Below are 20,352 nucleotides of genomic sequence, written 5' to 3'. Positions count from 1 at the left end.
ATACTGGATTCAGGAGGACCTGAGTTCAAATCTTGCCTCAGACATTTGATACTTACCAGCTGTATGACCCTGGGCAAGTCACCTAACCCCATTGCGAGAGAGAGAGAGAGAGAGAGAGAGAGAGAGAGAGAGAGAGAGAGACACACACACACACACACACACACACACACACACACACACAAAGAATGAAACTGATCTTCAAGAGTCCACTGGAGCACTACACTCATGGAGACTTGAATGAGTACTCTACATAGAAAAAAAAAGGACTTCCAAAACATGAATTATGAATTAACTAATTCAACTCTATGCTGTGTTAGACTTTTGAATCCCTCATCCCATGGTCCTATTGCCCACAACTCCTTTGAGATGCCAGTCCTTTGAGACACAGCACTTTCCCACTCCTGCTTACCTGCTGCAGGTGAAGTCACATATTGTACTAGTCACCTACAAATTTGTTATTCAATTCCAACACGGTCTTTATTGCTGCATTCTAGTCTTTTTACTCTTCCTAATTCTTTCAAACTCCTGATAATGGCTGTTCTAAACCTCTTCTTCTAGTTACCTATATCACCACCTCCCTCCATACTAGCAGAGGTCTGCTAAGAATAGTAATCTAGGGCCTTGCCATGTGAACTAACTTTTCCTAGGGGCCTTGAAAGCTAGGTGGATTGCTGTATGTATATCCTATACTGTGGTTCACCATTGTACATGATCTGAACCTAATCTTCCTATTGACACTATAATTTGTATAAGAGTTTGTTCCAGGTTTAAAGGGTTTATACCAACAGTTTTTTTATATATCATCTAAATAAATGCTTTTGCTAAGAGCTAATTAAGTCTACTGGCTGATAATTAGTGGGAGGTATACCAGTGGTGGGGCTCAAGAGCTGTAACTGTAGGAGCAGTGACCCACAGCATTACCCCTAAAACTTTCTAGGGATTCAACTCACAAGTTCAAATATAGATTGGGGGAGTAACCTCAAAGAAGATGTTTTAAAGAGTTCATTGGTAACCTTGTAGAAAACTTAACAAATGGTGGGCAAGCTATCTAGATTTAAAAGGTTTGAGAAATGAGTGAGAAGTCAAAAGTGGAAGCAAGGAGGGATAAAAAACTTTTTCTACAAATTGAACTGTGAAAGATAGGAGATATATAAGACAGAGTCAACTGAACTTTTTTGTGGGAGTAGGGTTAATAGGAGAAATATGAAATTTTAGCAGGAAGCAAAAGCCAGTAGATAAAGAGAGGTGGAAAACTAGAGAGAGTGTGTACCATCAAAGGAAAAAGGATGAAAAAAGGGATACAATCAAGGGCACAAGCAAAGGGACTAGCACTGTGGAGAAAGGCCACCTTTCTCTGATACTAGAACAAAGGAGGAAAGGAGAGAAATGATACTAAGGTGGGAATAGAATTGGGAAGAAGATTCTCAAGGATAAACCTCATTTTTTAGTATATGATGAGGGAAAATCTTCTTGTGTGGCGATCAACCCTCATTCAAATCAGTCCAGTGGTTCAGATTCAGGATTAGAACAAAATAAATCATTTGTAGATCATCTGGCAGTTAACAAAAGAAGACTTACTTAACCACAGCAAGGAAAGGAAATTTAGCAGGAATACAGCATTGATTTAGTTGGGGTCCACTTCCCTGTCTATACGGTGGTCTTGTTGGTCTGCTGATGGGAAGCCTAAGGAAGTCCTGACTTCCCCTGCACAGTTTCGGGCATTCAGATCTTAGTCCCTTGATCCAATTAAAATTGATTTCAGTGCCTTTAAAGGAAAATCTACCTAGCTTGCAAGGGCCCTAGGAAAAGTTAGTTCACATGGCAAGGCCCTAGATTACTATTCTTAGCAGACCTCTGCTAGTATGGAGGGAGGTGGTGATATAGGTAACTAGAAGAAGAGGTTTAGAACAGCCATTATCAGGAGTTTGAAAGAATTAGGAAGAGTAAAAAGACTAGAATGCAGCAATAAAGACCGTGTTGGAATTGAATAACAAATTTGTAGGTGACTAGTACAATATGTGACTTCACCTGCAGCAGGTAAGCAGGAGTGGGAAAGTGCTGTGTCTCAAAGGACTGGCATCTCAAAGGAGATGTGGGCAATAGGACCATGGGATGAGGGATTCAAAAGTCTAAAACAGCAAAGAGCGGAACTAGTTAATTAAAGAGTTAAGATTTTGAAGGGAGAAAAGTGAGGTCAAAACAAGGCTGACAGTCTAAGAAAACAATAAAGGGAATTGAGGCTAAGATGGATGTTAGGATAAGAAGGAGCAAGACACTGGAAGAGCTTGACAGAATAGTAGATTCTGGACATAGAAATTTCATAGGTGTTTCAGTATGCCCATAATGTGATAGACAACATGATCGTGGCAGTGTGGTAGATAGAACTGCAGGAACTTGTATTGAGATCTTGTTCTTTCCTCTATCTTAAAAAAACTATTTGACAACATAGGAGGCCTATTCAGACAAATCTAGATGCTCAGGATCCATCAGTGTCCTAGGGATACTGAATGTTATATGCTCACCTATTTGATTTGGGTACATGACATCCAGATTCACCAGGAACCACAATGCTCAAGGCTGAAGAATTACTTATTGTCAAATTCATAAATACTTAATCCACCTGAGATTTCAAAGGATACAAAATCTGACCATTTTCCCCTTTCACCCATCTGCCATATAGTTCTACCACTGACTTAGTCAAGTCTTCTAAATCCTATTTTCTTATCTCTAAAATATTACTGAAAAAAATTTTAAAAATATTGACAAGACAATCTCAAAAGTCACTTTCAGCTCTAATATTTTATGACTATTCACCCCACCTCCAGGTGATCTTAACCCCTATCATTGCTCTTCTGACACTAAACACTAGATGTACTCATGCTTACATTTAGGAACCTAAAATTGAAAACTCTAAAGGAACTAGGAGGTTAAAGAATTCAACCTCCTCATTTTACAGCTACTAAAAATAACTGCCCTTTATATAGCACTTTTCTATAGGTCTGCACAGCTTTTCACCTAGACTGTCATTTAAGCCTCATAATAACCATATGAGATAGGCAGAGTGGGCATTGTCCTCATTTTTTAAAGTAACTGATGCTGACTCCAAGTCTTATTAGTACTTTACCATCATGCAGATGAAGAGACTGAGGCCACAAAGGAGAGGTAGCAGTGGAGTAGGTAGACCTGAGACTTAAATTTCAGTGCTCATCCCATTAGGCCTTGTTGCCTTTTTTTTCCCCCATGGATTCTTTCCTCTTTCCTTCTCCTGCTCTACCCCAATTCTTACATTGTCTTACACCAGACACCCCACACTTCATTCTAAACATTTTGCTTCTTTATAATGTCAGGCTATCACAGACTAAGTTAGGTATTTCTGAAACATGATTACTGAGTGAGATTGGCCATGCCTGGCTCTGTTAGCCTTTATACCACATATGCTCTACAGTCACAGACTGTTTCCAAAAGGGTAATCTGATTTAGGAATTCTGTCTAAGCATATCTCAACATGTTTCATTTTTATTCCAGTTCTGGTGAAAACATGATTCAATTATTGATCATATAGGATACCTTCGGAGTAGAAAAGGGATTAGGCATCGAACTAATTGGCGTTGGCAGTGTGGATAGATGATCAGATGACCAGTTTTGGAGTAGAGAAGCCACTTTCCCCAACATTTTGGTGGAGACTTTAAAAGAGAGAGCAAAAGGAGTAATCAATTTCCTCACTTGGGTTCATATTAGGGCAAGTGAAAGCTTTGGTTCACTGGGTCTTGGTTTTAAGGTTGATTTAATAATAGCTCCTCACGTTTCTTTGGGAGGTAAGCAGTGCAACTTATTCTCATTTGTGTGTGTGTGTGTGTGTGTGTGTATGTGTGTGTACATCTGTGCCTTCCTGTGTTCTATACCTGCCTGCCCCCGACACAGAGCCAGAACTAGGGCATGGCAACTGGTGCTTTGCCCCAGTGCCATGGACTTAGAAGACACCAAATTTGTTGGGCTTCTGACAATACTGGCAGTCTTTCTGGGGCAGAAAAACAACAGTACTTAGCATCTAGTTAGGAAAACTAATTAGTTAAAACAGTAAACTGTTAATTAGTAGGCTGACTTCCCCATTTTGTGCAATGACTGCTCTAACAGCAGCTTCAACCCATTTCCCAAAGTCTATTAGATCCACATCCCTGGGAGCTGTCCTGTATGCCCCACCCCTTCAAAAAAGGGTGGTTCACCAAGGAGTTTTTGGTATGCCAGGTATGGTAAATTCCTTCACCCCTGACGACCTGCAGATGGGCAACTGATGCCTGAGGTACTAAAAAGGTTAACTAAGTCACTTACTTTTCATAGAGTTAGAAACAGGATCCAAAGCCAGGACTTCCTGACTGCAAGCCTGGTCCTCATCCAAAGAAAGGAAACAAAATTCTTTCTTTTATAATCTTGATTTTTAAAGCAGTATTTCAAATGGACAGTCAATGTATTTATTACGAATCCATACAATCCACTTGATATCTCTAGCATACCAGGTAATCTTATTTTGATTTTAAATATGAGGAAACTGAGGCTCCAAGGATAATAAAGACCTTAAGGAGACTTAAGAATGAATTGTTGTGAGGCAGCTAGGTGGCGCAGTGGATAGAGCATCCTGGAATCACTTGGGTTCAAATCCGACCTCAGTGTGGCTTTGGGGAAGCCGCTTAACCCCCATTGCCTTGCAAAAAAAAAAAAATGATTTGTTGCTTGCAGGACTCTGGGGCAAATGAACAGAATAAAACAGTTATGTGTAAAGAATCTAAAGGTTAGGTAAATGAGAAACTGTTCATAGATGAGGTGAAGCATAACCTCTTTTCTCCCTATTGAACAATTCCTTTATTATTTCCTGACAGTAATCCGAATTTGACTCCTATAATTCTAGTTATAGTTTACTGATAAAATTAAATAGTCTATGTTCTCAATCTTTATCTACAGCTGGTCGTGCTTTAAAAAAACAACAATCGGTGAACAAAGCGCTTGCATTTCTGGGTTCCCTTCTGTTAAAATATCAGGGTGGTACAAAAAGGGACAAAGTTTATCAGAAGGATGGTCCACACATGAAATCTGTGTGGCCCATGTGGTTCGGTTCATATCATGTTAAAATATAGAACATTGAGTAACAACAGGAGGTGCGGAACAAAGAAGGAGATTAGCCCTGTTTAGGTTCAGAAAGCCACTGAAGCTTGGGAACCTCGAGGTACATTCTGGGTCCACATGTTCTCTCTGTGTACAACTTTTTGGGTGCAGCACCGAACTATTCTTTCCCAGCGGCAGGGGGAAAATGCCCCACAATCTGTGTTTACGAAGTAATGGGCGCAGCCCGGCGGGCAGGAGGTGGGCAGAGCCGCGTGGCCAACGGGCCGGGCTGCGCCTGAACCGGCCCCGGCCCCGGCCCCGGCCCCGGCCCCGGCCCCGGCCCCGGCCCCGGCCCCGGCCCCGGCCCCGGCCCCGGCCCCGCCGCGCTCCCGGAGGCTCCAGCCGCTTCCACGGCACCAGCGCACGGAGGCCGCCCGGGCCTGGCGCCCTCCCCGAGGGCCCGCGCCCGGGGGCACCGGGGGCACCGGGCATCAACTCCGCCAGAAAAGTTCCGTCCGGACTTGGGAGCACGTGGGCCGGAGCCGCCGGGAGGCGCCGCGCGCGAGGCCGGGCCGGGCCGGGGCCCCGAAGCGCCGCTTCCTGTTGCTGGGGGCCGGGGAGGGCCACGGCCCCCGCCGCCCCACGCGTGGGCCCGCCGGCTCCCCCGAAGCCACGTTGGGGGGTTTCTGACGGGAAAGCCGTACCCTGGGGGGCGCCCAAGGCCGGCGCCCCCTCCCCGGCCGGGCCCCAGCCGCGCACGCGGACCCCGGCACGGAGGCTCAGGGCGGGGCGCCCAGGCCGGCCGGCAGGGGGCAGCGGCGGGCCCTGTTGTTCCCGCTCGCGGCGGGCGCGGGGCGGGGGGCGGAGGGAGGAGGCCCCGCCCCCCCGGCCGCGCAGCCCCGCCCCCCGACCCGCGCCCGCTCGGGAGGCGGGAGTTTCCGGGAAGCTCGCTGAGCTCACCTCTCCGAGCGCACGCACGCGGCGTGCCGCGCCAAGTAGTCCCCGCAGCCCGCGGGGCGGGGAGCGGGGCGGGGAGCGGGGCGCGCGGCCCGCGCGGGGTTGGCCGGGCGGGGCGCGGCTGCGGGGTTCCCCCGCCTCACTTTTCTCTCAAAGGAAGTGAAGCGTGGGGGCAGCGGAACGAGTCCCGGCGGAGGCGGCGGAGGGGTCCGCGTGCGTTCGAGGAGCGCACCCAGTTAAAAGTGGGCGGGAAATCCCGGAGCGGAGCCTTCGCCCCCGACGTAGTTCGGCACTCCCCTCCCCCTCCCCCTCCCCCGCCCGGCCGGGCCCCGCCGCCTCCCCGCCCCCGCCCCCGCCCCGCCACTCCGCGGAGGGAGCCCAGGGTGAGCCGCCTCCGCCTGGGGGCGGGGCCTGCCGGCCTGGCCCCGCCCCCGGCCCGCCCGCGCGCTCCTCCGCTCGCTCTCGCGGGTTTCCCGCCCCTTCCTGCGCGCGCGCCCCTCCCCCCCCTCCCTTCCCCCAGCGCCAACGTTCTTTCAACCGTCACCCGCGGCCGCCCCACCCCCACCGCGGCCCCGCCCAGGCTCCCCTCCCGCGGGCGGGGGCAGAGCCCGCTCGGCGGGTCCGGGGCCCGGCCTCGCCCGCCTGCGCGCTCACCCCTTCACCCCGGCGCCGCTCCGCCCCCGGCCCGGCCCGGCCCATTTCACAGATGGGGAAACTGAGGCTGCGCGGAGCCCGCGGGCAGGCGCCCCTCCCCCCGTGGGTCCTCCGGGGCCGCAGGCCGGCCCTGCCTGGCTGACCTTGTGTGAAATCGGGGCGGCCCGGGGGCCAGCCCGCCGGGGCCAGCCTGGTCAGCTCTGAGCGGAAGCTGCCCGGGCCGCAGATAGGCCGAGCCTTAATCTTAGCTGGCATGATGTGCTGAAGGTGATGCATTTTGTTTGTTCAACATGAGGTCGTTTGTTTTTCCATGTGTGTAATGTTTTCTGTTTCACAGACTTCCTTTTTCTTTCTTCCCTCGGACTCTTGAATACAAATTCTCCATTAAGCTCCTCAAAATGGTGTTATTTAGGTTTTTTAAAATAATGTTTATGGGGATTTGACTTTATTTTTAAAAATAAATCTCTCCCCCCCCCTTTTTTAAATACAAGAGATCTTTTGTTAATCTGGGTGGTATTGTTTTCCTGAATTAATTTTCTTCCCCGGAGCTGAGCTGCGGCTCAGTCTGGAAGCAGAGTTCTTTGGTGTGCTTCAGCATTGATTAAAGTCATGCACACGTTAATGAGAGGCTTGCAAGGGATGTGAAGCGAGAGAATCTTGAAGTAGGCCGGCTGTTCCCTTTTTTATACACCACAAACTTGTAAACTGTAACTGAAAGGTAGATACAGTTTTGCCTGTGTGATACAGCAGATTTGTATAATTGTATCAATGTTGGATACTCTTAATTCTTGATGATCTGTTCCAAATATTGAAAATCTATGTAAAGCTGAAAGTACCCATATTTTTTGACGGACCGATTTTCCGTAATGGAATAAAGAGTACCGCAAAGAAATAGTACAATTTTACTACATTAAGGCAAAGGACTGGACTTGAAACTTCACCAGGATAGGAAATTCTAGAGTGAGGAAACTCCTTACCAATGCATGTTGACAGTCTCCAACTTTCTTAATGACTTACAAAGGATCAAGCAACCAACCAACACGTGTCAGATACAAGATTTGAAGCTAGGTATCCCTGACTTCCACTAGCTATGTCCTTTTTCTCACTGTCTTTCAGATATAATACAGCCTTTTTGATAAATGAAGCAAAAAGTTTGCATTTTCATATTTTTAAATTTAATGAAATTTCTTGCATCTTTTATTTACACTGAGTAATGATGATCATGCTGTCCTTTCTTGAAGATAACCATGACATCAAGGAGCTGATGCCATGAAATATGAATTGGATCTGAGGGGGGAGGTGCTGTCCTAAGTTATTAGCCTCACTTCCTTTGGAACCATCTGAGTCTAGTTGCCAGATATGGCTCAAGATGACTGAAGATGACCCTGGATATGAGGTAGTCAGGGTTAAGTGACTTGCCCAAGGTCATACAGCTAGTAAGTGTCAAGTATCTGAGGCCTGATATGAACTCAGGTCCTCCTCACACTAGGGCTGGTGCTCAATCACTGCACCACCTAACCTGAGCAACATATACACTCACTGGGTACAGTAAGAGAGCTATTCAAAGTACCTGGAAAATACAAAGTTAGATAAGACATGGGCTGTGTCCTCTTGGAGTTTGATCATTAAGATACAAATAAGTTTTATCAAACATTAAAGATCTACTGTAAAAAACTAGTGCTAGGGACTGATGATATAAAGGTAACAGGAAAAGCAGTTCTTTGCTCATAAATTGAATAGATTGTTGTTCAATCACATCTGACTAAATGACCCTATTTGGGGTTTTCTTGGCAAAGACACTAGAATGGTTTGCTGTTTTCTTCCCCAGCACAGAAGAGGAAACTCAAGCAAACGGGATTAAGTGATTTGCCCAGGGTCACACAGTTAGTCTTTGAGGCCAGATTTGAACTCGGGGAAAATGAATCTTCTTGACTGCATCCACTAAGCTACCTAGCTTCCCCTTTTGAATTAGATTAGATGATCTCTTTGACCCCTTCAAGGAGCAATATTATGTGATAAAATGTTTTAGAGGAACGAAATATTGTACTGTGAAGTCCCTCCTCCCAGAGAGCTGATGGAATGGGATGTGGAGAGAGAATCAGAGAAAACTTCAAGAAGCATTTCAATGAAGCATAAGTAGGAATTTGGTGACTAAAGTGGACACAGAGTCTGAAAAGGCATAGAGATAAAGCATAAGAAATGTTGGAGTTAGTGAAGTAATAGGAGGGAAGACTGGAAAGGGAAGGTGGCTACAGAGATGGTCTGACCTTTTTTCCTCCTTAAAATGAACTTTATTTTCAGATCATTTAAATGATTATGGTATTTGAGTTTACCCTGGGTTACATATTGATATCAGGACATTTTAAGGGAAAGTGGAGAGGAGAGTAATTAGAACAGTAATCCAAAGTGGAAAGGTTCAAAATCTAAAGATGCTTAGAGATATGGAAAAGGGGTAAGAATGAGAGCATGAAGAAACAGTACTGAAAGAACTATGAAATGTGAAGTAAATGATTATAGTAAATATTGAAAAGGTATTCCTAATGTAATAGGAATCTGGTTCATGCTCAGAGCACCTGGGATGGCATATCTCCACCTGAAGAACCGGGGAGCCTGCTGCTGAGAGAATTCTGATGGAAGTATAAGTGAGAAGTGTCAGTTTAAGCCTTGGAGAGATTGTGCAAAAAGATGCTAACATTGCCTTCACTATTTTGTTTGTCTATCCTCATAATAGGTGAAACTCTTTTCAATTGACTAAATCACTAGAATATTGATATCTTCAGAAAGGCCTTTGAGCATCAGCCAACAGTCTCTTTGCCTATTTATTTCTGGGGGATCTTGGAGACTCTTTCATTAATGGCATTCAGTGGAGGAATCTCTGACCTTGAGAGTTTTGAAAGGCTAGGGGAAACAAATCATTGGAATCTGGAAGCTGGAGCCCAGACTGGGTGTTGGAACCAGCTCAGCATCAGTGCATCCAGTGGAGCAAAGAGGAGTTCCCTGCCCAGCTGATGCATTCCACTAACTTTAGATTTGAACCTGGTGTGACCAATGCTCTGTAAGAATTGAACATAATCAAACCTACTACATTGCTCCCTACCTTAGAGGCATTTAGGTAGTGGATAGAGTGCTAGAGTCAGAATAATTTGAATTCAAATCCAGTCATAGGCACTTACTGATTGTGTGACCCTAGACAAATCACTTTCACCTCTGTCTCCTTTTCATTGTAAAATAATATCATCTACTTCACAAGGTTATTGTTAGGGTCAAATGAGATGTTTTGTAAAGTGCTCAGCACAGAGCCTATAGAAAGCCCTATATAAACACTTATTCCTTCCCTTCTTACATTCTCTTCCCCCCCCACACACACCCCAATGTGGTATAGAAAAAAATATGTCTCTTGGAGGTATTGAGAGAAATGTATTTTATTCTTGCTCCTTTGAAGTACATATTCCTTTGTAAAAAAAATTACCTCATATTAAGTGGCTAAATAAAACTCTGACATTAACTTGCCATTGGTGCCCTAACAATGAGGGAAACACAACTAGTGGGGGCTTGAGCACATGGCAGTAGAGAAAAATACTCCAATTCTTAGGGTACCAAAAAAGCCTGTAGGTAGAAATGTGCCCTGACCCTGACAGAATGTGGCCGGAAGATACTCAATACACTAGAATTTAATCAGATGCCAAAAATAGGGGAGGACTTTCATAGAGTACATGTGTGTTTACAAACAGCTATCTCAGTGTTACTGAGTGCCTAGAATAATCCATCCTCCACCAGCCATTGTTCAGGGAAGCCACCCCTATGGAGAACAAGCCAGCTATTTCCACCAACTGCCACTCAAGGCAGGCAAGCTAGCCTAACAGAAACAACAAACCACTCTTAAGGGAGAAACAAGAAATGGCTCTCATGGAAACAACTTGGGATGCTGAGGCTCAAGATCCCTGGGAATACTAGTAGCCTTCTGTCCAGGCCCCCCAAGGCCTTATTCAGGGTAGCAGTCCTTGTAGAAAATGGACCTACTATCCTAAACCACTAATACCAGTTGCCATTAATGGAAGGTAAACCTAAGAGCCCTGGAAATAATAAGACTTCCTAGATTGCTGGCCATGCTTCTAGCCCTAGTTGAGATTTAAAAGAAGCCAGGAAAGTCACTAGGTGGTGGTAGGGGGATGAGGGGGAGCTTTCCAGGCATGGGGGATAGAGAAAATACCTAGAACCAAGAGATGAATTGTCTTGTTTGTGGAACAGCAAAGATGCCAGTGTCACTGGATTAAAGAGTATACTGCTGGGAGTAAGGTACAAGAAGACCGGAATGAAAGGAGGCTAGGCTATGAAGGGCTTTGAATGCCAGACTGAGCATTTCATTTTTGATCTAAGAGGCAATTGGGAGCCACTGGAGTTTGTTGATGTGTTGGGGGGAGGGGGGTAGACAGGGCAGTGATAGAAAACTTTAATCTTCTACCTTCACTTCCCTACTTCAAACACACTAATCTGGCAAAAGAGAAACTTCTGATTTTTACTAGAACTAACAGAACCTGGCTCTTAAATATATGTACCTAACCTTTTTGTAAATTCAGTCTTGAACTCTGTTTCAGGGCAAATATGGTCAGTGCAGCCTCATTTTCAAACATTTTGAAGAAAAACCTTTCCAAATTATTTTTTGTGCCTGGAATCTCAAACCAAAGCAAACATCTCTCCATACCCATTTTCTTTCCAGAAGTTTCTAGAGATGGCCAGATTTTCAAAGTAACTAATTGTTAGTCCCTAACAGATTTAGAATCCTAAATCAAATAATACTAAGGCAACATTTTGGTTTTAGATTCTGTTGGACCATTACTTGAGGTATTTCCCTTTCAGCTCTCTGTTCCTTACAGTTAGTTCCTCCCAAGTTACACCAGCTGAAAACTTTCAGTTCCTTTATGACTAAATAGGACTGGATAAAGGTTCCTTAGCTATGTGGTAAGGCATAGTCCTCTCCTTATAGATCTAGACTACTCACTGTGAAGCTTTTCCTGTGCTCAGTTGACTTTTTAAATGATATTGGAATCAGAGGAAACTTAAGGCAATAAAATAGAGCCAATTTGGAGTCAGAACTCAGTTCTATTTAACAAACATTTTCTAGGCATACAACAATGTATGTATAACCTGGGCAGTATATCAATGCCAGGCCAGGAAACTGAATTGCCTCCATTTGATTTGTCTTAGGAAGATTCTGAAGATTGCTTGGCAAGATAAGGTACTGAACACTGAGGTCCTTTCTCAGCCAAAATGTCAATCTCTACTGAAAAGAGTACAACTCTGATGATGAAAAGAGACACATGGGGACTAAAAGATTATCTTGCAGAGAACTCACACAGGGGAAATACTCATATGATGGTCAAAAGAAGTGATATAAGGACCCTCTCAAGGTCTTTCTGAAGAACTGTAGAATCTGTTGCTTGACATAGGAGTTACTGGCACAGGACCACTCAGTATGTAGTGCCCTATCTAAGAAGGCACTGTGCTCTATGAGTTCTGAAGCAGAATTGCAGCAATTCAAAAGAAGCTCAAGATGCACAAATTTAGAGACATCTCTACTCCAAATGTTCATATGAACTACTTGTGGCCAACCTGTGGTAAAATATTCCAAGCTCATTTTGGTCTGATCAGCTACAGCAAGATGCATACCTTGATTCCAACATAGTGATGTCATTTTGGTTCTCTTTGAAAACTAAGCACAACAGGGAATCTGAAGGCTTTGGTTTGAATGTTGGCTTTTCTACAGTACTTATTCTTTTCTGACTTTGGGCAAATCACTTAACCTCCCTAGAAATTTCTTTATCTTCAGATGACTTGATTAAAGGAGATTTGCTAAAAAGTACATTTAATTTGAAATCCTTTGATCAACATCTAAGGGTGGGATTCCATCATTATCCCATTTATTTAAAAGCAATTACCTTTCTTAATAAAGCAGTTCTTGACTGAATCAACCACTCAAACAAGGGCTGTACATCTTTTTAGATAATTCAGATCCAATGTAAGATACAGATAGCTCTGTTCTGTAGAACTAACTCTTTGTACACAAGTGAACAGTTCTGCAGATCTCCATGTAAAGCAATTTTTAGTAAAGAGAATGTGCCCACAGACATAGGGAAGGGAGGGAGAGAGGCAGGAAAGAAGTAGGGCCTATGGAGGGAGAGAACTGGCACAAGGTTTAAGGACATGATATGAGGAGGCCAACTATGTTGCTTGAACTGAAAGGAAGAATACTGGAATCCAGAGAGCAGACACATAGGGACTGCACATGGACATAGACACAGACAGTAGAAGCCAGGCAACATATGGGGGATTAGGAACAGATAGTTGGTATGGGCATATAAGTAGGTGAACAGAGTGGGGCAAAAACCTCTTCTTGTGTACAGATCTCAAGCCAATGACTTGATTCGGTAGTTGTGGTCCCTCAAGATAACCATTCCACAACTTTCACTAAGAGGATTTTTAAAAACTTTTTTGGGGGAAGAGGGTGTTGCTGAACAAGTGAGGAGCAGGAGCAGAGACTATGTCTGTACTGTACAATAAAGTTAACAGGTGCTTTTTGGGAATGTGTATTTCAGAATTCTTTTATCAACTTTGTCAAATTGCATACTGTGACTTTTATGCATATGCACAGCTTAATGAACTTAACTACTCCCTAAAGAATTTGTATAAAAGGAAAAAGTTACCTCAGAACCAGTTATTCTGAGGATCTAGAAGATGAAATGTGCAATCATACAGAATTGAACTAAGAACCAGTAACCTCTGGGCAAGCTCCTAAAGGGGAAAGAGGAAGTAGGACTAGGATGTAACAGAGATATCTAGGAGGGCAATTTGCTCAGCAGACATCGGAGCCCAAGAGCCATGTTAATGCTTCTAGTGTAGTCACCTATTTAAGGATTTTGCTGGATCTTTTTCCCCATAATGTCCATTAACCATAGATGTCCCCCAAGGCGTTATCATGGACCTTCTCTTTTTCCTTTATACTATTTCATTTGCTAATCTCAGATACTCCCATGGATTTGTCATCTCTATTTCACAACTCAGTATCTCTCCCCCATATCTAATTTGCTAAGTCCTTTGGATTCTGCATAATATTTATCGTCTCTCCTCTAACACTGCTACCACCTTGGTGCAGGCTCTCATCACCTCACACCTGGATTGTTGCAAAATAGCCTTCTGGTCTGGTCTCCCTGGTTTCAGTTTTTTCTGCCGTCCAGTTCATTCTCCAATTAGTTGTCAAGTAGATCTTTCTAAAGTGCAGGTCTGGCAATGTCATCCCCTGTTCAATAAATTACAGGGGCTCCCTATCATGTCTAGGATCAAATATAAAACCTTCTTTTTGATATTTAAAACCCTTAATAATTTGCCCACTTCTTTCTTATGCAGTGTTTTAATAACTTTCACAAACACCCTCTAACACCCAACCCCAACGTACTCTGTGATCCAATGACACAGGCCACCTTGCTATTCCTTTACAAGATACTCCATCTCCCAACTTTATGTACTTTCATCCTGGAAACTTTTTCCCTCTACATCTTTGCCTGCTAGCTTCTCTCATGTCTCAGCAAAAACTTACCTTCTAAAAGAAGCCTTAATGTCCCCCTTAATGAGAGTATCATTCCATTGTTGATTTTCACCAATCTTGTTTATAAAGTTATTTGTATATTGTCTTCCCAATTTGATTTTGGCTCCTTGAAAGCAGGGATTGGTTTTTGCTTTTGTTTTTTGCCTTTTTTTTGTCCCCAGTATAGTAGATATTTAATAAGTGCTCGCTGACTGAGGGAAATCCCAAGAAATAGTCTACTTTTATTTTTCCCAGCTTTCCCTCCTGGTGTCTGTTTATCCACAAATACTATGACATAAATCTTCTGTTTCATTATCCAAATGTTTCTAGTAACCTGAATTTTGCCTCAACCACAAAGAATCTAGGGCTTAACTAGAGATAGATATTAATGTAAATTTAGGCAGAAAGTCAAACCTCTGACCAAATGTTAGGAATTTTCCTAACTGGGCTCAGAGTGATTGTGATTGAACTAATAACTTTTCATCTAAAATAAACGCCCTAAAACTGAAACAAAAGAAATTACAAGTAACTTAGAAGTCATTGTATTGTCTTTGAATTAAAAACAGCTAATTATTATAATAAAATATTCTACCAAGCTGTAAGTTCCATGAAAAAGCAATATACCTTATTTTAACTTTGCTTTTTTATTTTATTTTTAAAAATATGAACTTAACCCTCAAATAAAACAGGAATATAATATGTTTATATACATATATATACACGTGTACACATGCACACATATATACACATTGTAGATCAGGAGAAGATTATACAGGAAACTGAATATAGAGCTTGCTTTTATTTTTATGTAGATAATTTATTTAACATGCAACTTTCAAAGCTATCCTGCTTATTCTTTTATGTTCTCTTCTTATTCTTTTGAGAGAGAGGAAAATCCCATCCATACCGTCATCCTTTCTACTTTTCCCTAAATTAGAAAAAGAAAAGAAAAATAAATAAATAAAACTAATTCCCACATTGTCCATATCCAAAAATGTGGTTCTCTTTACATTTAACATCAGGAGACAGGTACTTTTCTTCCTGAATTCCTCTGGAATCATGAGTAGTGATTATTTGAGTCTTTAAAAGTTGTTTTTTTCTTTATGCTGTTGCTATTGTAAAAAATGTTCTTCTGGTTCTTTGTCTTTGTTTCATTTCATATAATTTTTCACAGGTTTCTCTGAAAACATCCCATTATCATTTCTTAAGGTATAATAATATTTCATAACATTCACATGTTTGACTATTCTACAATTGATAGACATCCTTTGAGTTTCTAGTTCTTGGCTGTAAATATTCTTGTGCCAAGTATGAGTCCTTTTCCTCTTTCTTTGATGTCTCTGGGTAATAGACCTAGTAATGTTATGGCTGGATCAAAGGGCATATGTACAGTTTAGTGACTCTTTGGACTTGTTTCCAGTTACTTTCTAGAATGGTTGCTATAATTCAAAGTTTTAAACAGTGCATTAAATTCAAGTGTTCTTCATCATTTTTGTCATTATTGCTAATCTAAGTGTGAAGTGAAACTTCATACTTGCTCTAATTTTCACTTCTATTCACATTAGTTTGCAATCACTAATTATTAGTGATCGGAGCATTTTATCATGTGCCTGTGATAGCTTTGATTATTCCCTTTGAAAATTATGTTTTCATATTCTTTAACCATTCATCAATTGAGGAATGGTTCTTATTCTTTTTTTTAAGGTTTTCAAATCAGTATACTTATCTTCTTGGATCTTTACAATAATCCAATGTTTGTATTTTTCCTTAAATTTTTTTTTAGGGTTTTTTTTTGTAAGGCAACCGGCATTAAGTGGCTTCCCCAAGGCCACACAGCTAGGTAATTTTTCAGTGTCTGGGACCGGATTTGAACACAGGTACTCCTGACTCCAGGGCTGGTGCTTTATCCACTATGCCACCTAGCTGCCCCCAATGCTTGTATTTTTAAAAAATAACTTACTTTTAAAATTTTTCTTTGATTTGAGAGTTCTCTCTCACCTAGCCCTTCCTTACCCAATGAAAAGACAAGAAATATGATATCAATTACACATGTGAAATCAGAAAAAATAATGGCTTTATTTTTATAAATTTAATCAGTTACTCATATATCTTAGAAATAAGGCTTTTATCTGAGAAATTTTCTGCAAATATTTCCCTAATTAACTATCTTCTAATTTTAATTACACATTGCTTTTGTGAAAATCTTTTTAAATTTTATGTTAACAAAATTCTCTATTTTGCCCTCTGTATTTCTTCCTGTTCTTTGTTTGGTCATGAACTCTTTCCCTATCAATTTCAGTATTGATAGATAATTTCTTCTTGCTCTTATAATTTGTTTATGATGACTTTTTATATCTAAGAGAAGTGCCTATTTGGAGCTTATTTTGATAAATGGTATGAGATGTTTTGTGCCTAATTTCTGCCAAACTATTTTCCAGTTTTCCCAGAAGTTTTTGTTAGTATATCTTTCTCCCTTAATAGCTTGGCTTATAATCTAAACATTATACCTACAACAGTGTTATGAACACAATTCTTAATAAATATTTGTTGAATGCTTATTTAAGCCATTTATCCCTCTTCCCCCCTTTAGGTCATCCTCCTGAAAGAAGCTATCTTTTAAAAATAATTTCCAAAATAACAAATCCAAAATGAATGTGTTTGGTAGTTATATAACCAAGTTAGAGCAACAGCATGTTGTGCTTCTGCATTCCAGATAGAAAACTTGGATTCTTTCTATAGTGAAAGAATACTAGGCTTGGAGTTCAGAGATATGGATGTGATTCTGTGTGATCAAGGGTACACCATGTCTTATATAGTCTCAGTTTCCTAACCTATAAAATGGAGATACCACTTGTTCGACATACCTCAGAAGATTATTGGAAGAAGAATATTTTGCTGAGACTTGAAAGAAATTAATGCAGCCAGAAAGCAGAAATGAGAAGGGAGAGCATCCCAGGCATAGTGAACAGCCAGTTAAAACACATGGAATCAGAGATGGATTGTCTTGTGCAAGGAACAGCAAGCCAAGGATTGTTCTTGAAACATAGAGTACCTGGTGGGGTGTGAGGTCTGAGAAGATTGAAAAGGTAGTAGAGGCCCAGATTTTTAGGGGAATTTTATTGAATAATGGGGGCCACATAGGTGCGTGTGATGACGAAGCATCACATATTTTTGATATCTATAATCATCTCCTTTCCTCCTAAATAAATTCTCCTACCTCAGCTTTTATTGTTGTTTGAACACTTGCTTCCTCTTGGTTTTCATTCTCCCTCTTTGGTTACTTTATTACTGTTTCATCATCCCAGTCTTATACTTTAAGATTCTATCTTGGGTCAAACTTTTTTTCTCTTTCTACAGACTCTCTCTTGATGATATATATAATCAGCTCTCAGGAGTACGGTTATCTATATGTACCTGTAGACTTACAATGCTATATATCTAGCTTTAGTGTCTCTTTTGAACTCTAGCCCCACATTACCAAATTCCTAATGGTCATATCCATGTGAATGTAATTTCTGATTCTAAGTCTTGCTACAGTGTTCTACCTCCTAGTGAAGCATCTATAAAACTCCTTGGGGGTTCAAATAAACATTTCAGGGCTATTGAGGAAAAAAAACAAACCCACCCAACAAATCTCTCCATCTGTGGCAGACATGTTTACTGCAGAATAAAAAACAACCCCCCCCCAACAAATCTCTCCATCTGTGGCAGACATGTTTACCGCAGAACTAAGCTTCCCCTACCCTCATACCCACTACTCTTCCTAACTCTCCTATTCCTATTGAAGGTAGCAGCATCCTTTCAGTCATCTAGATTCATAACCTTTGAGTCATCTTCATTGTCTTCAACTCTCTTGACAACTCTTCTATTTCCCAAGTCCCTAGCACTTTTTATGCAACCTATTAGTGTTTACTGATTTTCTTAAATCATAGAAGACCAAGGAAAAATAGAAGAAACAGAAAAAGATAGTAATTCTGAACTGCAGATTTTTATTATGAAGGGATTCATCTAATTATAGTAAAATGATTTTTTCTTCAATTTCTCTTATCTAATACTTTATTAAAATCATAAGACCAAATCTATACCTATCTTTTCCACATGAATATTATTTGTGATATGATCTGACTTGCTGACAATTGCTATCAAGAGAACTTTCCTGTCATCATGACAGTGACTCAAATTTCTGGAATTGGTAGAGTTCATGGATATCCATCATGGATCTTGTTCAACACTTTCTTCTTGGTTTTTCATTCCTAAACTAACTGCTCCTTTGATCTCTTTTCTATTTTTTTGTAGACATTGCTAAGTCTAAAGTAGGAAAACTATAGATAACTGTTAAACACCAGTTCTCTTTCTATATTTTCATTTTGACATATACTTGTCTTTTGCCAACCACAAGTTTTTACCTAACTTTGGTTCTCTGGAATGGTGCTAGAGTGGAGTAGCTAGGATAATTTGATTTCTTTTTAAGAGAATGAAATCGTTGAATTTGCATATATATAATATTCTTACAGTTAATTATACAAGGTAGTGAAAATAATTTAAGAACAAATATGGCTTGTTAACCTGTATTAATATCTTCTACTATTTTATGGTGATATGGAGGTAATTCTGAGTTCTTTTAATGAAGGAATTCTGAAGTTTTTTGGTGTCATGGACCCCTTTGGTAGGGTAGTGAAATCAGTGATTCCCTTCCCAGAACAATATTTTTAAAAACATAAGATATATAAGATTACAAAGGAAAACAATTATAATGAAATGAAAATATATATATTAAAAGTTCAAGGACCCAGATTAATCTAAAGAACCCTTATTCTAATGCTATGCCAACAGAGTACAGACTCTGGCAGGCACTTGCTAGAAAGGTGCAGAGAACAGCAAGTAGCAGATTGTATAGCCTTCACCAAAGGACCAACGAGCTAAGTTCAAGAAGATTTATAGATAATTGATAATGGCATGGAAAGAGTTGTCACATTGTTGAAAGGATGGCATTTTTGAAGGAGTAAGTACCTGCTAATGTCAATAGTGTCCATGATGGCAACTTTCATAATCTAATCTGACTAGAACATGGAGTATCTGATATATATCCATGTATTTGTGTATATGTATGTATATTATATATGGGTAGTGTGTGTCAATGTGTATGTCTATATTGTATGGAATATAGTCACTAAGGAGGAAGAGAATAGGAAAAAATCTTGTTATCTATTGTACTTATTGTTCAGTGTAGACTAGGAAACTTTCATCTAATCAAAATTAAATGTAAAAAATCACACAAGATTCAGGAGTACATTGACAAAGACTTAAACATGAAGCAGTAACATAGTATTCTCTGGAAAACTATTACTTAAAACATTAAAATATGAATCATTTAGAGGTTTATCACATAAGCCTTACACTTTCATCTTGATTCTGTGGTGAACAACTCTCTCAAAGTCTATGTCTTCTGACAAGCAAGGCCAGGAGTTCTAGTCATCATTCTACCAGTGGAACCCAGCAACTCCCAGTGTAGCCATTGTGGAAAGAGCGTCTCATGATCACTGTTTCACTGTTTTGTCGTCTATGCCCAGAAAACAAAATAGTAAGCATGAAACACATTCAAGGGTCTAAGGCCTAGATTTACTCACCTAGGTAGCCCGTATGCTTAAAATCACCCTAATGACTAGAATGATGAAGAAAAGAAGATATTCCCTTTCCTTTCACCATGGGAAGACAGAGAGAGAAGAAGGGAGAAGAGAGGAGAGGAGAAGAGAAGAGAAAAGAGAAGGGTAGAGGGGGAGGAGGAAGGAGAGAGAGAGAGAGGTCATTGTATAGAACAGAGCCAAAGGATAGAGTCATTACTAGTAAAGTCTGCTGAGTAATTGGCGTTTTTCTGGCTATGTGTTTGCATAGGTATAGGCAGAGGGAAGTAGTTGATTAGATATTTTGTATCATATCAAAGTGTCAAATCCTTCAGTGATGAACCAAGGCACATATGACAATGAAAATAGCCAGGGTACCATAAATGAGAATGGTCATGGGGTAGAGATGCTCACCTTTTTGTTCCTATTATAGTAAAACAAGAA

General features: G+C 41.3%; 1 long non-coding RNA gene across 1 annotated transcript in view; it reads left to right on the top strand.

The window, feature by feature from the left end:
• Positions 1-6,630: 6,630 nt before the first annotated feature.
• Positions 6,631-20,352, top strand: part of LOC141491044 (uncharacterized) — a 41,020-nt gene continuing 27,298 nt past the window's right edge. Inside the window, exon 1 of the long non-coding RNA XR_012469440.1 lies at positions 6,631-6,975. This is a non-coding gene — a long non-coding RNA (uncharacterized LOC141491044). The remainder of the gene's footprint in view (positions 6,976-20,352) is intronic.

The sequence above is a fragment of the Macrotis lagotis genome, chromosome 1 (genome assembly GCF_037893015.1).
Source record: "Macrotis lagotis isolate mMagLag1 chromosome 1, bilby.v1.9.chrom.fasta, whole genome shotgun sequence".
NCBI classification, from domain to species: Eukaryota; Metazoa; Chordata; class Mammalia; order Peramelemorphia; family Peramelidae; genus Macrotis; species Macrotis lagotis.
The sequence above is the reverse complement of the archived record's forward strand: the minus strand, read 5'-3'. Positions and strand labels throughout refer to the sequence as shown.